Source organism: Zingiber officinale, chromosome 6A (assembly GCF_018446385.1).
Source record: "Zingiber officinale cultivar Zhangliang chromosome 6A, Zo_v1.1, whole genome shotgun sequence".
Taxonomy (NCBI): Eukaryota; Viridiplantae; Streptophyta; class Magnoliopsida; order Zingiberales; family Zingiberaceae; genus Zingiber; species Zingiber officinale.
This window is the reverse complement of record NC_055997.1, coordinates 71944297-71951992: the sequence shown is the minus strand read 5'-3', so window position 1 is coordinate 71951992 and position 7696 is coordinate 71944297. Positions and strand designations below refer to the sequence as shown.

General features: G+C 33.2%; 1 pseudogene; it reads right to left on the bottom strand.

Annotated features, from left to right (window-relative positions):
• Positions 1-3963: 3963 nt before the first annotated feature.
• Positions 3964-6707, bottom strand: LOC121996540 (annotated as a pseudogene).
• Positions 6708-7696: the final 989 nt, after the last annotated feature.

Here is a 7696-nt window from a genome sequence, read left to right as displayed (position 1 = left end):
GCTCCACTGTATACTCTTCCTCAGCTTCTCATCCCTCGGATGTACCGAGCTCGTCGACTCGCTTCTCGTGTCATCTTTCTCTTTCACTAAGTCTTCTGCTTGACTTCTTGTGTTCCTAAGTTCCTGCATACTCAGATGCAAGACATCAAATACACAAAGTCTAACTTAACTTGGTTGACCACATCAAAACCAACACGGGGTACTTACAATTTTTTTCTTTTTTATGTGAATCAACCCAAGTTAAGTTAGTGTTAAAATAAAATAGTAAACTAAATAAATAATGCAATTTAGTACATTTAATTTGTAAATTAAAGTAATTTATTAAAAAAATTATATCTCTTCCTAGACTTAATCTTATTTCTCCTCCTTTAATCATATTAAAAATAAGGGTAATCAAAAAAATCTGAGAAAAACTCTAACGGTTATTGAAACAGTGAATAGTTTTTAAAAAAAATTATGGGAATTATTTTGTAAAAATCTAAATTTTTACAATTTAAAAACTATTGTTTGAAAGAATAATTTTAAAATTATTTTTAAACTTTGAAAAGTTCTAAAAAATTTTGTCACTATTAAACACAATAATCCAGAATAGTGATAAAATTTTCACAAATAACCATAATTAATATAAGTTATAATAAATTATTGTATATAGAGAGAGGTAATTTTCTAAAATAAATGTTTAAAAATAGATTTTGAGCGGTTCAAAAAATTTTGCAACTTTTTATATGTAAAGTAGAAAGTATATACGTAGAAAAAATAGATCTTGAAAGATTGACCTATTGAAAATTTTAATATTAAAAATTAATATTTTAAAAAAATCATAGAAAATTCATTATTCGTCAAAAGTTTTTAAATTTTTTATACTGATAAATAATAAATTCTTTTTTCAAGGAAAAATTGAAATCTAATTAATTTTGAATAGAAGGGTTTATTTGAAAATTTATCCAATTTTAAGCATGTAAAGAAAATATTAAGGTAAATTAAAATTAAAACATACATAATGATTTAAGCTAAGCATAATTTATAAATCCAATATAAATTTCTACTCACTGGATTAATCAAGAATTTTCTTAGAATATATTTTCTTGTTATTTTTCTAATTTGACTTTTGTGATATTTAAAATACCAATTAAGCCCTTGAAAATTTATGAATTTGTGAACATGTGAACCTGCCAATTGTTATAGTTTGTCAATTTTAACTTATAAAAGTTATAATATATCATCAAATAATATGTCTATTATAAAATAAAATAATATAAATTATATTGTATATTTATATAAAATTAAAATAATTAATATATTTTGTTTTTTAATGGAAATAAACAATAAAATTTTGTTTGATTACATCACATGCATGATCTATTTATAACTCATCTAATCTATTTAATTAAAGTAGTCATAAAGAAGCTAATTCAGTTCTAAATGTGTTGCGTGTGAGTTGAAGATTTTAAATTGCTTACTATAAATGGGTTAGGGTCAAGTTTTGATTAAATGAGCTTTGAGTCAATGAGATACAACTTATTTATAACTCATTTACCTCACCCCTAGTCGTGGTATTGATACTACACAAGTTTATCTCGTTCACTTTGTCTTCGTTAAGCATAGAATTAAGCTCAAGCTCCACAAGTTGTTTTATTCATGTGAATGACGCTATTCGTTATTGGGTGAGGAATAAGTTTTAATCTTGAAGTTAAAATATGGAAAGTCATTTGATAGTATTAATTAGTCAACCTTTGAATAGGTTCACATAAAAGGTCTATACCTTGATGGAATCATGAGTGATTTACATATATAGAGGATTCAGCTGTTTTGAGAGCTCTTAAAAGGTAATTAATTTTTCATCATTGTTCATTCTATTAATTAGCTATTTTGTTAATTGATGTTTCATAATATATACTAACACGTACGTGGACAAATAATGTCATATTTTACAATGTTATTTGGACGACTCCTTTCTGTACCTTCTACGTGTTTAATAAACTGAGAATTAATATGTAGAAATTTATCTCATAAGTTGTACTCTATGCATTGAATCCCACTCAATCAACATCATATACATCCTTACTATATTTTCTTTAATCATTTAACGATTATTATATTGGATTTAATTATAGCTCATGTTTTGGGTCTATAATGACTTAGAACAAGACTATGTCTATAATCTCTTTATCCATATTTGTATTTATAATTATTTAATATTTTGAATGATGTTTAATGAGAAAATAATTTAAATGAAAAATGAATAAAAGATAATCAAATTTAAATATCGTTAAACGGAATTTTAAAATATTGTCAACAATTATATATATATATATCAACAAATATAATTTTTCAGTTTTAGAAAAGTAAAAAAAAATGATAGGCCAACAATCTCTAGTTCTAATAAAAAACTGTTATCACAATTTTTGTGAAAACTAAAAAAAATTATAACAAGGAATACCCTGTGTAATAAGTTATATCATAATTTGTTTACATATGTATGTTCATCCAAAACATATATTGCAATTAAAATAATATGATTGAAAAAAAAAAATGGATCCTCGTGATAAGAATCTCCTCAATGTTAAGAATCATCCATCTTCTATGTTGCTACCATTATCATTGTTGTCATCATCCTCTCCATCCATCTCCTCTTCCTCTTCATCATTGGCATACATCTCCTCTTGTTCTTCCTGTTCCTCTTCATCATTGACATCTATCTCCTCTTGTTCGTCCTCTTCCTCTTCCTCTTCCTCTTCATCATTGACATCCATCTCCTCTTCCTCTTCCTCTTCCTCTTCATCTTCATCATCGGAATTGTGTGCCTCTATCATCTATATATCAATGATAACATAGACAAAGCACACAAAAAGGAAAGACAATGATGCATATAAATGACTTTATGATTTATTACAAAAAAGTATTTGTATATTGAAAAGAGAGGGCGTATGTTTTCCATACCAAGTCATTTGGCATATGCTGTTGTTCTTTGTACCCCTTCTCAAACAAACTAGAACGGGAGAGCTTCACTTGTTCGAGGGTGGCTGGTAACCCCTTGAACTCAAGATTAGGGCATGCTTCTATAATTAAAGAATTCAAGGAGGTGAGGTTTTTTAACCCTGCAACAACTCTCAATGTTGGAGAGTTTCTAATCTCTAAAGTCTTCAGTGAAGGTATTCGTTCCTGTGACAGACGAACTGATTTCACTTCTTTAAAGAATAATATCAAGTGTTGAAGAATTGGAAAGCAAGACTTGGACATCCACTCACTATGTTCCTGACTACTGATACCAATTTTTAAATTTGTCAGTGAAAACCAACATGGAACATCAAGTGCACCACAACTAACTAATACCATTTCTTTCACCGAAGGCAGCAAGGGCCACTTTGGAAAGTTGATCAGCTTTGAACATTCAAAAATTTCAATAACATGGAGATTGGGGAAATCTCCACTCTGTATTCCATCCCACGCTTTCCAATTTTTCATTCTGCTAAATAGCAATAATTTAAGAGAGGGAAATGCAATTTTGTAGGAAGATGAAAATGGCTCTAGCGTGGAGGAAATTCCAGATCCCACATGTTGAACGCCATCCATCTGCCAAATATTAAGCTCTACCTGAGAAGATGGAGATGGTATTAGCATGGAGCAAAATTCACGTCCCACATGTTGTACGCCATCCATCCCAGCTATCTCAAGCTCTTCTAGAGAAGGAAGTTGACCCAACGGTGGAAGTTTACTACAATTCTTACAATCTTTTAGAATCAACTTGATCAATTTAGTGAAGGATGAAGCGCCCACCCATCCAACAAATTTGACACCTGGATATTTGGTTATTTTAAGGCTCTTGAGATTGACATGCGGTTCGAGGTACTCGAGTTGCAACTGTACCTTCTTTTCATTTTTTTCAGAATAGTCAAAAACATTGTCATACCAAGCACACCAATTTAACTTCAAAGAATCAAGATACTTTTTTGTCTTCAGAGGGCATTTTGAGTTTGAAAAATTGTTCAAATAACCTACATTAAAAATGTAGATACTTCCTCCAAGTTTCATCAAACTATTCAATTCTCTTATGTTGCAAAGCTCTTCTTCATGATGGCAAAAAAGTGGATACTCTCCCCCAGGGCAATGCTCTTCTTCATGATGCAAAAAGATTGGAACCGCCAACCCAGCGGCCCCCTCACCCCGGCCCCACAAGTATGAGAGGGAGTAAATCACGGTGAATACGGGCCCAGTTATGACATGGCGGTCTTAGGTGTTTAGCACGGACAGATATTGATGTTATCGCAATTGCTGCCGCAGACCTTTGACCTCCCGACTCATGATGTAAGAATACCATGTCATAACCGGCTGATCCCGCCCGTGGGGGGCAATGCTCTTCTTCATGACTGATGTTGAAGTGGCTGAGTGTCTGTAAGTTGGTCAAGTTTCCAATTCCAGATGGAAGAAAGTCAACATTTCGAGAAAGCCAAAGATGACGTAGGTTTATCAAATTTCCAATGTGCCTTGGGAGTATATAAACAGTTCCAGCAGGGAGAATTTGTAAGTTGTAAAGGTTGCATATGGACTCTGGAAGACTCCTGACATGAGTGTTTTCTATAGAAAGGTAACGGAGTAGTTTGAGGTTGCCCAATGAATCCGGTAGCTCTGCGATGCCAATGGAGTGTAAAGAAAGTGCTCGTATGTATTTCAATTTTTCGAAAAGATCCTCAAGGACTCCAGAATTTATGGCAGGTCTTGGAATAAAAATCATCTCCTCAAAGGGGTTTCTAAGAAGAAGTACTGTCCGCAGAAGCTTTAGTCGTTGAAGATTAATATCTTTGATCACCTTAATATTTTCACTATCGAACGATAAGTGTCGAATCTCTTGTAATTTCTTTCTGTCGAAATTGTCATCAATCACACAGAGGCATTCATCCTGCGCTACATACTGTGCAAGATCGTGAACAAGATCATGCATCCAAAAATAAGACCCTGCTTTAGGATTTAACATTGACCTCTCAACCAATCTTTTTAAGTAATCACTGCCAATGTCCTCAGCCGTCTTATCTCCATCAAGAGGAAAAATACCTTGTGACATCCATAATTGGACTATTCTTTTTGAAGATACACTTTTGAGTTTGGGAAATAAGGAAAAGTATTGGAAGCATCTTTTAAGTTGTATCGGCATGCGATCATATGATATTTGAAGTGCTGGTAAAACTTCAATATTTCTGTCATCTAACTTCCATATCTCACTTTCTATGATGTCCGTCCATGATTCTTTATCTTCTTCATTTCTTAAAGCACCCCCGATCAACTTGGCAGCCAAGGGCAAGCCTTTGCACTTCTCTACTATCCTCCGACCGATGTCTTCAAGATCTGGACGTAAGCTTCTATCCGCTCCTCCCAAAGTGACTTTCTTGAACAATGACCAGCACACATCAAAAGGTAAGACATTCAAGTTCAGACTGTCTCGTGTTGTCTGCATAATACGAGCAACAGAATGATTCCGAGTAGCAGCGGCTTTTTAAATTGTTCCCAAAGACAAAAGTTATCATTCCAAACATCATCTAATGCCAGTAAGAACCTTTTCCCCTGCAGTTTCTCTTGTAGTGCACGTTGGAGCTCATCTAGTTCTTCATGGACTTTCACTTTTGTGAATGATTGTAGAATTTTCTCAGTCAAACTAACAACATGAAAATTTTCAGATACACAGACCCATCCTGTTAAATCGAAATAACTTTTCACTCTCTGATCATTATAGACAAGCTGAGCCAGTGTTGTTTTACCCAGTCCCCCCATCCCAATTACAGCAATTACAGAAACTCCATTTCCTGTTGTATCATCCTCTGACAGCAGCCATTTAACCAGCATATCCTTTTCTTCTTCTCTTCCAAGAACATCTGATTCAACCACTAAAGAGCCTGTTTCTCGGTTCATATCTGAGAGCATGGGGCTTCTCTTTCTTTTTCCAGCCTTCTTAGGCAACTTTAGGAGTTTCCACTCCTTGGTGATCTCATCAAACCTTTTCCTTATCTCTGCGGCTTTATTTGCTAGTTCATCCTGTTGGGTTTATAATAATGAATCTAAACATCGAATAGAAATCATGAATCCAAACATCGAAATTATAGATTACAGTATGAATTCTAAAAGATTCATGCACAGGATCTTGTTAATTATCCAGTTTACAGCATATAAAATTAAACTGAAAACAACGGAAAAATCAAAAAAGTAATTGAGTTATAATTCACAAAATTAATCACTCTTCAGAATCGCGTACCTCATGTGCCCCGCTGTTGTTCTCATGCAATTGTTTGGAACGCAACACCTCGTACTCGTACTCTTCTACTACGTCTTCGGCATCATAGGCAACATCTTTGAGCTCGCTAAGCCAAAGCTTCTCCGAGTGACTTTTTGCATGATTCTCCTCCTCTGACTCTGAGTCAGCAAGTTTGGCTTGGATTCTCCTCATCGTCTCTGTCAGCTTACTCATCTCTTGTTCAATATTGTTGTGTGGCGACGAAGAAGAAGATGATGCTGACGGTGAAGCCAAGCCATGTAGCTTGGCTACCATCGTGGTGAACATGGAAGACAGGAATACGCCTCCTCCTCCGGCCATTGTTCTTCCCTGTTTCTCGTTGGAAATTAATTTTAGGTAGGCGCTAGGCAGACTAGGAAGGAGCGGACTTATGGTCAATCACGGGATGTAAAAAATACATAAAATACCATAGGCAATGCATCAAGTCTCCCATGAGGTAGAATGCACAACCACTCTTTGGACTAATTGGCATCTATGCGTGTTCGTTACGCACCTCTGTTTTATTTTTTAAAAGGTAATTTCATCGCAAACTCTGCGCCCTCTTTTTTATGAATAATTATTTCTTATAAATTTAAAATAATTTCTTAACGAGAATAAAACTATTTTTACCATCAAATATGAAAGTAATTATTTTATGTGAATTTATAAAAACTGATTCGGCAGAGTATAAATCTAAGCTTAATGGGTTGGCAGAGCTCTTATATTAAATCTAACGTTAATGGGTTGGCAGAGTTTAAACCTAATATTAATTAAGGTTTTTTTTACTTAGCTTATTAGTTAGTATCACAATGAATTTATCAGGCAGGGTAATAATCATAATAAATATATCAATTTTATTCTAATTAAGTTTGTTATACCGCAACAATATTAATTGTATGAGTGTTTTGCCATAATGGTGTTATGCTCATTTATAGAAGTTTATCTCATTGCCTTTTGTAATTAAAAGGTATATTATATTAGTAGCATTCCTTCTACTAGTGGCGCACCAAAAGCGTTTTAGGCTATGAATTCTATAATGATGCATGATTCATTTAGCCTTTACTTCTACATGAACATTTTCTTTGCTTTGACCAACATAATTATAAGTTATCATCATACACCCATGCTTTGGACTTGCTATAATTTCAATGTGTTTTGAACAAGATATTTGTATACTTTAATTCAATCACAAAAAGAGTCTAACATGAACAATTGATCAATTTTTAAAATTCAAGTTTTGTGCTTAAATAACATTATTCCTCTAAATCAATTCCATAATTTCGATTCCATTTTTACAAAAGAATATATTTGACATATCTTACCTTCAAAATACATATTTTGAAAATCTCATAATTAATTCAAAATCATGAAACACATTATTAATATTGTTCTGATTGCTATAAAGTCGCTTCAGTGTAAAGTTTGATAGTAGCACAT